Genomic DNA, 12628 nt, shown 5'->3' with positions numbered 1-12628 from the left:
AGGGGTGATATGTTGTATTAGGAGCATTTTATTTATTTTTTCTTGTATGTCCCCGTGTTCGATCTTTTGGAGGTTCTTTTTGTAAATTGAACCATCCGTTCTGCCCTACCATTGGCCGCCGGATGCGCCGTCGCTGTCAGTGCGTGTCGTATGCCTCGTTCCGCTAGGAATCTTCCGAATTCCAGCGAGGTGAACTGGGGCCCGTTGTCTGACACGATGACATCCGGGAGACCGTGGGTTGCGAAGAGTTTGTTTAAGACCTTTGTTACCGCATCTGTTGTGGTGGTCTTCATGTTGCTTACCTCCAGCCAGTTGGAGTAAGCATCCACCGTGATGAGGAATGTGTTCCCTTTTGTGGGCCCGGCAAAGTCTATATGGAGTCTCGACCATGGTCCCCTGGGCGTTTCCCATTCTAAAATTGGTGCTGCGGGGGATTTGGTCTGGTTTCTTGGCAGCGCGAGCACTTGGCTACCCAGGCCTCGATCTCCTTGTCCATACCTGGCCACCAAGCATAGCTTCTGGCTAAAGCTTTAGTCCTCACAATCCCGGGTGCCCTTCGTGTAATAATTGTAATACCTTCCCTTGCAGTTTTTCGGTATGACCACCCTGTCCCCCCATAACAAACAACCTTTCTGTAGTGACAGTTCTGTTTGCCGGTTTCGGAATGTCCTGAATGCATCATCGCTGTCTTTCTCTGGCCATCCCTTTGCTACCCAATGTAATACCCGCGCCAGACGCTTGTCTTTATTGGTCTCTCGGGCAATGTCTGACGCGGTTATGGGTAGGTCCGGCAATGTCTCTATGCTGAGGGTGGTCGTCGTGGGAGCTGGATCGTCGTCTAGGTCGGGAAGCGGCGAGCGGCTCAACGCGTCTGCATGGGAGATCGTCTTACCCGGTCTGTGTGTGAGCCGGTAGTCGTAGGCGGCGAGGAACTCAGACCACCTTGTCATCCTGGGGGATAGGATGTTCGGGGTGGCCTTGTTCCCCGCCAGGATGCCTAGCAGCGGCTTGTGGTCTGTGATGAGGGTGAATCGGCGGCCGTAGAGGTACTCGTGGAACTTCTTTACTGCTGCGACGATGGCCAGTGCCTCCTTATCTAATTGGCTGTAGTTTCTTTCGGGTTTGCTGAGTGTTCTTGAAAAGCGATGGGTGCTTCTTTTCCGTCTGGGAGTGTATGGCTGAGGACAGCGCCGACGCCAAATGGTGAGGCGTCGCATGTGACGGCGATGGGTAGGGTCTCATTATACTGAATGAGAACGGCATCCGAGGTGAGCAGGTCTTTGGTATTCTTGAATGCGGTGTCCTCCCGTTTTCCCCAGGTCCATTTGGCCGTCCTGTCCAGGAGCCTATGCAAAGGCTCCGCTTGTGATGCCTTTTGGGGCAAGAACACATTGTAAAAATTTAGCAGTCCCAGAAATGCCTGCAGCTCTGTTTTGTTCTTGGGTGTGGGGGCTTCCTTTATGGCTTTGACCTTGCTTCCGGTTGGGTGGATGCCATGTCGGTCTAGGAGGTACCCCAGAAACTCGACTTGCTCTGTGTATAGCTGGCATTTCTCTTTCTTCACCTTTAGCCCGGCCCCTTTGAATTTTTCTAGTACCTCCCTTAGGCGACCCTCTAGTTCCTCCTGGTTGGCTGCTGACACCAATACATCGTCAAAATAGGGAACCACCCCTTGATTCCTCGCAGCAGTCTCTCCATGAGGCTCTGGAAAATTCCTGGGGCTACGCTGACTCCAAACTGGAGTCGGTTACAACAACGCTCCCGGTGGGTGACTATTGTTTGCGCCTCGGCGGTTTCTTCATCGACCGGCAGTTGCTGATAGGCTTGCGCCAGGTCGAGCTTCGCAAAGACCTTGCCCCCCAGCGAGTGTAATAGGTGTTGCACTACTGGGACGGGGTAGGCGCTTTGTTGCAGGCGCAATTGAGGTGGCCTTATAGTCCCCGCAGATCCTTACTGACCCATCTGGTTTGACTGGGGTGACTATAGGGGTCTCCCACCGGGCGTGGTCGATTGGCTGCAAAACCCCTGTTTGACGAGTTTGTCAATCTGCTCGTCTATTTTCGTCCAGTGCAAAGGCACCCGTCGGGGTTTTAGGCGTATGGGGGCGACATTTGGGTCTAGGCTAAAGAGATAGGGGCCCTTTGTACTTGCCTAGGGTGCCGTCGAATACTTCTTGGAAGTCCTCGCCAGCTGCTGCTCCCAGTCGGCCTCTGTGGTGTGGTTTACTCCCGTGACCTCGATCCCGAGTGGCGCGAACCATTGGAGTCCTAAAAGGCTGGGTCGGTTCCGGTCCACGATAGTCAGGGGAAGTTTCGCGGTGCGGTTTTTGAAAGTCACCACGAACTGTCCGGTCCCAATGACGGGGATGCGGTTCCCCTGATAGTCCTTGATGATCAGTTTCTGGTTCTCCAGTCCTTTTTTCTGGATGTTTGGCACCAGGCGCTTGAGTTCTTTCAGGCGACCATGGAGAGGTAGGATCCGGAGTCTACCTCCATCCGGCAGGGTTCGCCCTCGATGCTCACCTCCACGTAGACCTTCCGGGCATCCGTGGTTTCGGCATGGCCGATGGTGACCGTCTGGTGGGTTTCTTCTCTCTGTCGGCCTCCCCGCTCCGTCGTCCTCGGTTGTCTCGGTTCCAGCGATAGTCGGCTTGGCGATCTCTGGTTCTCGGGGGGGTGTCGTCTCGTCCCCGGTTGCTTGGTTCTCGCCGGCGGGGGCTGTGTGTCTTTTTGAGTCGGCAGACTCGGGCGATGTGGCCCTTCTTGTTGCAATGCCGGCAGATCGCGTCGATAAACGGCACTCGGATCGAAAGTGGTTTCCCCGCACCGGCGCACTGGTTCCCGACTTACGACCCGTTGATCTCGCCGGTCCCGTCCTGTTTGTAGTCGGTGGACGTCTTCCTCCTCGTCCGTGGTATCGGAGCGGAGTCCAGGTCCCCGTGGTGTGTGGTGGTTTCTCGTCGGCTTGTCTCGGGGTTTCAGTGTGGTCCCGTTGTCTGCCCTCCGAGTCTGGCTGCTGACTTCCGGGTGGCTTCGGCTGCGGAAGCTTCGGCCAGGCGTCCCGAGGTCGATGTTGCCTTTCGCCATCAGTCGACTTTTTAGTGCCTGATCCCTGAGGCCTAGGACCACGCGGTCTCGGAGGACATCGTCCAGGTCCCTGAACTCGCACATCCCCCTAGGTCTCGCAAGGCGGCTATAAAGTCGCTAATGCTCTCGTCCTGCCGCTGGTTTCGCGATAGAACTCATCCGCCGGATGAGGATGGGCACAGCGGGGCGTAGTGGTTCCGAAGGAGTGGCTCGAGATCGGCCCAGTCCATCGCCTTCACGTCCTCTGGCTTCCGAGGGCTTTGGCCATCTTAAACACTGCGGGCCGCAGTGTGTGAGAGAAAACGGCCCTTTTCTTCTGCCCGTTCGCATCCTTCAAATTGCTACTTTCGAGGAACATCAGGAATCTATCCGTGTACGATTCCCAGTCCTCGGTAGCGGGGTTGAAGGGTGCTGGTGGGGTCATGCTGGCCATCTCGTCGGTCCTTTGTCTTCCTCGGGACACGTGCTCGGTGGTTATTCTCTGGATCCCATCCTCGTCGCCAGTGTCGTGTCCGTCGAGAAAGGAAGCTCGGAGTCAGTGACTTGGTTTCAGCTCTTTATTGGCTCCTGATACAGCTTAAGCTTGAAGGGAAAAACTGCGGCTTTTTATTCCCGAGCCGCGGCCGGCCAATGACACCGCTTGAATCTCCGCGATTAGTTTCCACCAATCGCGGGGGATTCATAACGGACCAATCAGTGCGGCTCGCTCGACCAATCCGATCGCCGCGCGCCTTAACCAATCGCGACGCGGGGCTACGAGTATGTAAATTGACTTGTACAGAACACATTTAAATCTGTTTCTCAAAGTACACATTTGCATGTAATTGTGTTCTCACAGAACTGGACAGCAACTTATTATGCAGAGTATTACTTTCCTAGCTCTAATACAGCTTCCAAGTAAATTTCATAAGACCTGGACAACAGATGTCTTGACACAGTGAAGTTAATTTCTCCATGGATCCTCAACCATAATCTATAATGTTAGCCCCTAACTTTTTTCGCTAGTGGTAATGAAATGCAGCTTAGTTCTGGCTGCCTTCTATCACCTTCTCCATACATGCAGTATTACAGGCTAACTGTACTGATTGCCAGGAGTTTAATCTTGGCTGGCTCAAGGTTGACTCAGCCTTCCATCCTTCCAAGGCCAGTAAAATGAGGACCCAGATTGTTGGGGGCAATTATGCTGACTGTAAACCACTTAGAAAGGGGTGTAAAGCAGTATAAAGTGGTCTATAAGTGTAAGTGCTATTGCTACTCTAAACAGGGTTTTATAGAAAAAACAATGGTATAGGATCTAAAGTAGTCATTGTATCTTTATTTATTTATTAGATTTTTATCCTGCCTTTATTACTTTATTAGTAATAAACTCAATGCAGCAAACATACATAATACTTGCTCCTTCTCCTATTTTCCCCACAACAACTCTGTGAGATGAGTTGGGCTGAAAGAAAGCGGCTTTAATGGTTAAGGTGAAGTTAGGATTTACCATCTCCTGGTTTCTAGGCCAGCACCTTAATCACTACACCAGAGCCCAACTCAGAGCCCCCATAATACATTGTCTATGCCAGGGGTCCCCACCCCTAGTCCATGGCCTGTTGGGAACCAGGCTACAGAAGCAATGGGGGGAAATGCAAGTGGCACATATGTGCACAAAATCATTTCATGTCCTTTCCCAACCACTGCTTCTGTTGCTCTGCAGAACTGGAAAGGTTGGAGACCACTGGTCTATGGGGCCAGAATATGATAGAAATTGTGATGCAAACATGTGCAACACATATGCAATTGTGATGCAACATAGGCTACTGTGCTCTTGGTCAGCTAGAAACAACTTCAAGCTATATATATGCGTTCCCCAAGCTAGCACATACAGTGTATGTTAGAAATGCAGTTCCCAGAATATTCAGTCTTCAGGAGATCATTGGGCTGGAAAAAGCTAAAGCATATATTTAATACATCTTCAAAATTCATACATGAATCTTTTGCATGGATTGTAGTTTAAACCAGAATCTTACGTGATCTGCCTTTCAAAATAATCCTACTGCATTTCATTGAATTAATTCTTCTGTAAATATGCATAATATTTGATGAAATATAGGGATTACTTTTTCATTGCTATTAATGGAGAATAAAGTTGACTAGCTTAGCAGATGAAAAGGTTCTTAAGGTCAACTCTGGGATATGTGGTTTTAGAATTCTAACTCTTTAATTAAATTTCTAAAGTAACTTTGACTCAGTAGCTATTTGTTGCAACCACAATGTTAAAACAAGCAAGCAATTTCTGCATACAACTGAAGGTTTCTAACAATACATGGGTATTTATTACAATTCCAAATAGATAGTTTTGACAATAAAGCTGATTTGTAAATGGGCTTGAGGGTTGATCTTAAATTACATCCATTGCAATATTGGCAAGAAGGGTTTGTTTTTCCTCACAATACCTGACAATGCTTAAGAGACAAATAGGACTCTGACAACACAACCCTCAGATTAAGTGCTTCTAAATTCAAAGGGATGTATTCCCCTAATACAATGAGTGAATTAATGAATGTGCATGATCAAATGTGGGCACATTTAAAAATCTCAAAGAAAGGGTGAGCAAAGTAATACTTTATAAATGAATAGTGGTAAAATAGTAGAGGATTCATCATTGTGATAAAAAAATAATTTCCACAACACTGTCCAACTATTTACAAAATCTGCATTACTATTACTATTAATCTTCTCATCACTCCTTCTCACCCATCCCCTTGTACTTGTGACTGTATGACTGTAACTTTGTCACTTGTATCCTTATGATTTATATTGACTGTTTCTTAGTATGATTTGATTGCTTATTGTACCCTATGACTTAAGTGTTGTACCTTATGATTCTTGACTCTTGACGAATGTATCTTTTCTTTTATGTACACTGAGATCATTTGCACCAAGACAAATTCTTTGTGTCGCACTTGGCCAATAAAGAATTCAATTCAATTCTATTCTATTCTATTGCTAGCAAAAAAATCTGAGCAAAAAATTATTTCTGTACAACTGAAATAGAGCTTTATTGCTCATTCTGCACTATTTTAAAATAGATATTAGATACTTTTGTCAAAATTTTTGCCACGTATAGATTGTTATGCATGTAAACATGAATGTAAAAAAAAGAAATTATCACATTCTTACTAGCAAGTAAAAGATTTCTGATTCATTTTTTTCTTACTAGGAAGTCAGCTGGGTGTTAACAATATCTGTACTGATATCATAAGTCAGTGGTTCCCAAAGTGGGTGATTTTGGGAACCACTGACTTATGATATCAGTACAGAGGTGGTGGGATGACTGGGAGGCGGTGGGATGACTTGGGGGGGTGCTAAGAAGCAAGAGGGGGTGGCAGGGAGACACTAAGAGGCAAGGAGGGAAGCAGAGGAGTGCTGGAGGTGGGCCCCTCAAAGGGCGCAATTCAGCTTCTCCCCCACCCCACTTGCCTGGCTTGCTGGTGGCTGAGAGGAAGGCAAGCCAGGGTTGCTGCTTCGGTCCCACCTGGATTCTCCACAGCTGCTGGGCTTTGCCTGCTAGGCGCGGGAGTTTGGCCTTGCCTGCTAAGGGCACCCCTTGCCTGCTGCCCCTTCCCTCTGCTGCCCGCCAGCCTGCATGCCTTGTGAGAATGATGCGAGTCAAGCCTTGCAAGAGTGGATCTTCCACCCATGGAGCTTGCATAGCAGCAGCCCGCAGTCAGCTAAAATGCTCGGAGGGGTGGCTGGCAGAGGGGGATGCAGGTGGTGTAAACTTCATACTTCCTGGTTGCCTCCCACACTCCTCCTCAGCAGCCGTGACCCATGAGCCCCAGCAGCTGACGAGATGTGGGCTGGGAGCCAAGTAGTGATGGGTCTGCCCTGACTGGCTCACCTTTCCCTCTGCCACCAGTCACGGGAGTAAAGTAAGAAATCAAGAAGCAAATTAAATCTATTGCATTTCTCTGTGTTTTCCTTTCCAATGAATATTTCAATGCTAGGTTGCAATGGCACATAACATTTGCATTATCTGTCCATGAATATGTGAAAAGACATCATCGGCTCTTAATAAAATTAACCATGGCATGTCATTTACTTTCAGTAATAGGGCCCTCATGTTGGATTTGGGATCAGATTCATTCATTGCAATTTTAATGCTTTGTTTGAAGAAGCCTGTTCTCTGCATTTCCCTATGTTAGTCCACAGGTGCAGATCTGACTTCTTTAAAAACAGATTGTAGAAGAAAAACAAGATAATCTTAGAACCATTTTTTTTCTTTTTTCTTAAATTAAAGTTGACTATAGGCCCATTTTGTTAACATAGCCTGCCAAGGTTTCAGCAGACTCTACTCAATTTTGAAGATGTCATCTGAAACGTTCCTTTCCTTTCCTTTCCACAAACTTAGCTTTCTCACTCCTTACTTCTAAATCCTGATTACTGAGTAAGCAGGTAAGAAATACAACTTCCAGTGTTGAATATATTGGCACTATTTATAGTGGTCAATGTCTGGAATACTCCATCTGACTCTGTGGTTTCTTCCCCAAACTTTAACCTTAGACTTTCTACTATTGACCTGACCTCTTTCCTAAGAGGTCTGTATTATTGTCTTATTGGTGCGTAAGTGCACCAATGTGCCTACCGTCCCTGTCCTATTGTTTCTTTAATTTTTCTTATATGTATCCATGTATTCATAACTATGTTTTTACTTATACCTATTATCTTGTAGGCAATTGACAAACCAAATAAAATAAATAAAAATAAATAAATATTTGACTGCCAATAGAGCTTGTGATGAAATACCCTTCGTGTTTACTTTCTGGATAAACAAAAGCTAATCAGCTGGAGCCTTGAATGGAAGGGCACGGTAACCCAGTTTTTTTAGTTTTATATGCTTACAAAGAACTACCTGCCTACTCATTGGCCTGTGATGATTTACTAGCTGTCTTCTAAAAAGCCTCAAACTACTTTTTCCTCTCTCTCCAAACTATAAGATTTTGGGTCAATAATGATAATCTGTTGTTATTATTTTGCTCACTCTTGAACAAAGAAAGATAATATTATTCTAGGATTTGTCTTTTTTGTAACCTATAGAATATACTGCCTCACTGGGAGTTCTTACGCTGTTTCTCTATGATAACCAAAGCTGGAGGTATGTGTGAGTTATACTCTTTTTAAAAGACTTTCTGGATGATTTCTTACCCTGGAGTGGATGGCTGAAATTATTCTATTCCACTATTCCACATGTGAGGACACATTTAAGCTACTACATTTAAACACAGTTTTTTTCCTTACAATTTTATTTCAGGAATATTAAGCAGCCAGTAGCTTAAATAAGAAAGGGGAATATAAGATTAAGCTTGAACAAAGAATCTTGTTTCAGTAGAATGAAAAAACTAGAATCATATTTTGATTCTGCTATTGTAGCAACACAGAACTTTCCCCTTACAGGCAGCAAATTTACTTAGTTGAATCTGGACTGGATTGGATTTGGGATAACACAAATTCCAAAGCTTGTTTGTTGACCTTCTAAATAGGCACAAAGAGACCTTCGTGAATTGCTGGTCAGTTTGACCAATGCTGTCTTGACAGGTGTTGCAGCAAGAATTTCAAACATTGTGGATTAGATTTTAGAATTGCTCAAATCTCTGTTTACCTTTTAGTGAAAGTTTAAGTAATTCAGTTTTCACATTTTTGAGACCAAAGATTTACTTATGCTGTTTTGCTTCAGCTTGCAGTACTTTGCAGTACTTCAGCATTCAAAGTCTTCTCCAGTTTTTGCCAGTGATGGAGAACACCTAGAAGGGGCTGCAAGGCAATGTTCTCTCCACAGCCTCCACCTCCTTCTTCTGTTGAAGTTCTCCAGAACTTATGAAAAGTAAAAAGATTTGTGCAAATGTGTGGCCTCTTCACAGAAGCCTTTTCCAGCTCTTACAAATGACAGAAGAAGACAAAAGGAGTTGACACCAAATACTTCACTGAAACAAAACTAAGCTACAATACCTATACATATTTATGATCTAAAGCAGTGTTTCTCAAACTTGGTAACTTTAACATGTGTGGATTTCGGGTCTTAAAATTCCCCAGCAAGGGTGGAGAATTCTGGGAGTTGAAGTTCACACAACTTAAAGTTGTCAAGATTGATAAATACTGATCTCACTCAAAATAAAAAGATTATGAAAATATTGTCTTTATTCCAAATACAAGGCTATCTTCAAGTAGATTTGACAATACCAAATTATTTTTAAAATTGTATCTGAAGGCCATATTCTATGAATAAAAGAATCCATTTGTAGATACAATATACTTTGGTTTTAAAAATAATCAGAAAGCTGTTGCATGTGAAATCTTTTTTGTGTGTTCATAAATCTCCCTTTCAATTTTATTCTGTCTCAGACAAACTAAGTATCTTCTGAAAGGATTTGAACCTAAGGTGGTCCATTAAAAAAAACAGAATCACAGAATCACAGAACATATTTCCACAGCATTCCTTGGTGTCAATTTCTCTGATTTTGGTCTCATATTTGTGAAAATTAATTTTCAGCTTTATAAAATTTCCTTCAGGGTTTAACAGAAGTTTTTTTTTATTTTTGTTTGTGCATTGAAATGTGGTCTCTTATTGGAGCAAGAGATGGGATGACTTTATTAAATTATGATTTCAAGTCAATGCTTTGCACGCTGATTTTTTTTAAAATCAATCCGGATCAGTTTTTCTGAGAAATCTAAGTTGTCTTTTACCTTACTGAAGTAGTATTTTCTTTTGAAATAACATTTTAGTTCTACTTTGACTATTCCACTCATCTTTTTTTGGAACAGATGATGTAATACCTGCTTCTCTTGCCAACTCTTTTTTTGGCCCATTTATAAGAAAACTGGTGATATTATGACAAATTTCAGTAGAAATAGGGATAAAAGAAGAAGATGCTTTATGCAGTTTCATCTAGTGTAATGTTTTTCGTTTCTAAAATTAAACTGAATAATGGAATAGTATTAGTAGCTTGAATGAAAATGAATTTATTTTCATATTAACATAATTATATTCTCTAAATAACTTCGTTAAAATTAGCATTCACCCACATGGGAAAGCAGAATCTTACATGATATTTATGTTGGCAAGGAACAGTCTTGGTAGCTAGTTTGGAATTGGCTAAATGGCTGCACAATTCAAATTTCACTGTCTTCATAAAACAAAATTTCATTTAATCAAAAGCAGGATTTGGCGTTTCTGGGCATTGAAACTTTACTGCTTCTTACTGAAAAATGATGACTTAATATATACATAATTCTAAACTCTATAATATGAAAGGTTGCATTTAAAACAAAAGAATTCATAAGAATTCATTAATATTGTGATTTTATTTTAACACCCTAATGCATACTTCAGACGAATTAACACTCATCCCTTTTATTTTGCTTTGTCAGAGCTATAGCCAAGCATCAAACCAAATGCAATTTGAATAGACATGCAATCTTTGATTTCACTGTTATGAAGAGCTATCCCAGATTAGTTTTAGGTTTTTTTTTTTTAATGGAACACAAGATCTGAATATGGTTGAAATTTCAGTGCTTCTTGAAATAGTAGGCAATTTAAGATTATGCATGCCATATATCAGAGTAAGACACTCTGCTTCAAATCACCTCTTAGACTTGAAGTTCACAAGATGACTTTGGGCCTTTGCTAATTTGTGTCACGGATTTGTTGTGAAGATGAGATTGGAGCAGATTATGAGGTTTAAACAATTTGAATTTTCTTGAGAAAATATGGGAATTTTGTAGTTCTAACAAAAGGGCGACAAAGATTCATTCTTATTAAGTAAATAACCGTCTTTATTGCAGAGAGATATTTCCCTGAATTTGGGTTGGAGATAAGCAGTAGTCAACAAATGTGAAAAATGAATGGAATTTTGTAGTGTTATTGTGTTCTGGGCTGTTCCTGCAGCAAAGTAAGATTTTTATTTAAAATCTCCCAGAGTTTGTATTTAGATAGCATTTTTTAAAAGGTGATAGGTGTTTTCCCCCCATTCAGTTCTCACACCCTGAAAATTTTGTTCAATAACATTTCATTGCATTTTTATTTCCAAATTACAGTTGCATTTTGACTGACATAGTCATCTCCTTAGATTGGGATAGGAGTATGATCTGATACAACTAATTAAAATCTCTTTCACAGGAAGACAACCAATAGATCATGGGCCATATAGAGGCCCCAGAACAATTTAATATGATCCCTAAAGCCTCTGAGTCTTTAATAAGTTTGTCAATATTTCCCTTTCCAATCCTTTAAAGCTCTACCAATAGTAGAAAAACAACTATGTGAAAGGGCATTCTGTTAACTAAAGAAGCTTGATGGCTACTCTCAAAAGTATCTGTCAGACTTTTGAGACTACTAACAGGACTAATCTATTTTTCCCATGTGGCCTCCTGTTTGGCAGGTAAGAAAGCAAGTATCACAAAGTCTTCAACTTAATTCCATTCTATTTACCATTAACATTCAAGTTCTAAGAGACTGCCATGGACCTACAACAGAAAAAAATATGTCCCTATCTGATGTGGGTGAATGTATACTGGTAAGTTTGCTTTTCATCTTTACAGAGTTGAATATGAATACATTTGAGGAATCTATAGATCTGGGAAAAACTGAAGGAATGGGGAAAAAAGAAGATGACAAGCAGCAATGTGGGTGATTTAATTACAGAGATGAAGAGTGCACCTCCAGAAGATCTGAAGGAGCAGGCTGGAGAAACATAATCTTGGAGAAGGTTTATCTACGGCAGGGGTGTCAAACTCGATTTCATTGGACTACATCAGATTTGTGTTTGACATTGGGGGGGGCTGGGAGGGTGGCTGGGAGCATGGCTGGGGTGAGCATGGCCAGCATGACATCACTTGTGTTGGGGGCGCCTGTGGCCAGATTGTTCTGCAAGCAAAAATGGCTCCCAAGCTCTATTTTTGGCTGTGATAGCCTTCTGCAACCCTCTGCCAGCAAAAATGGAACTCGGGTGGGGGGGGGAGGCTGCATGAAGCCCTCCCAAGCTCCATTTTCACTGGCAGAGGTACCACAGAGCGGTCCTGCAGACCAGATCTAAATACCCTGTGGGCCGAATCCGGCCTACAGGCCTTGAGTTTGACAACCCTGATCTATAGAGTCAATAAGAGGGAACACTAAATTGATGACATACAATCAATAAAAAACAAAAACAAAACATGAGTACTGCTCGATATTGAAATAACCCTTTCAGCATTGTTTCCCTGATTCTCCATTGGAAGGTCTTTTCTGCTTATATTACAAATCAACTGCTGTTTCTGCTGCATTTTTGCTTTGTTTTCCCAGAATAGCCATTCCTCTGACACAAGTTCCGTTTTTTTGTACTTCCATCATATGATGTTTTTAAAAATCTTTTTTTTTTCTATAAACGTTTTATCATTTCTTCTTCTACATAATGCTATGTGGTCATAAAGACATCCCAAGTAGTTTTCTGAGAAAAAGAAGAAAACCAACTTCTGAAAAGAAAACCTCCTGTCCTTGGTTATTAGCTAAATGTTATCCTTTCTAG

This window comes from Notechis scutatus, chromosome Z (assembly GCF_049901735.1).
Source record: "Notechis scutatus isolate UNSWTSFEM ecotype Mainland chromosome Z, rNotScu1.2, whole genome shotgun sequence".
In the NCBI taxonomy this organism is placed as follows: domain Eukaryota; kingdom Metazoa; phylum Chordata; class Lepidosauria; order Squamata; family Elapidae; genus Notechis; species Notechis scutatus.
Note: the sequence above shows the minus strand (reverse complement) of the source record.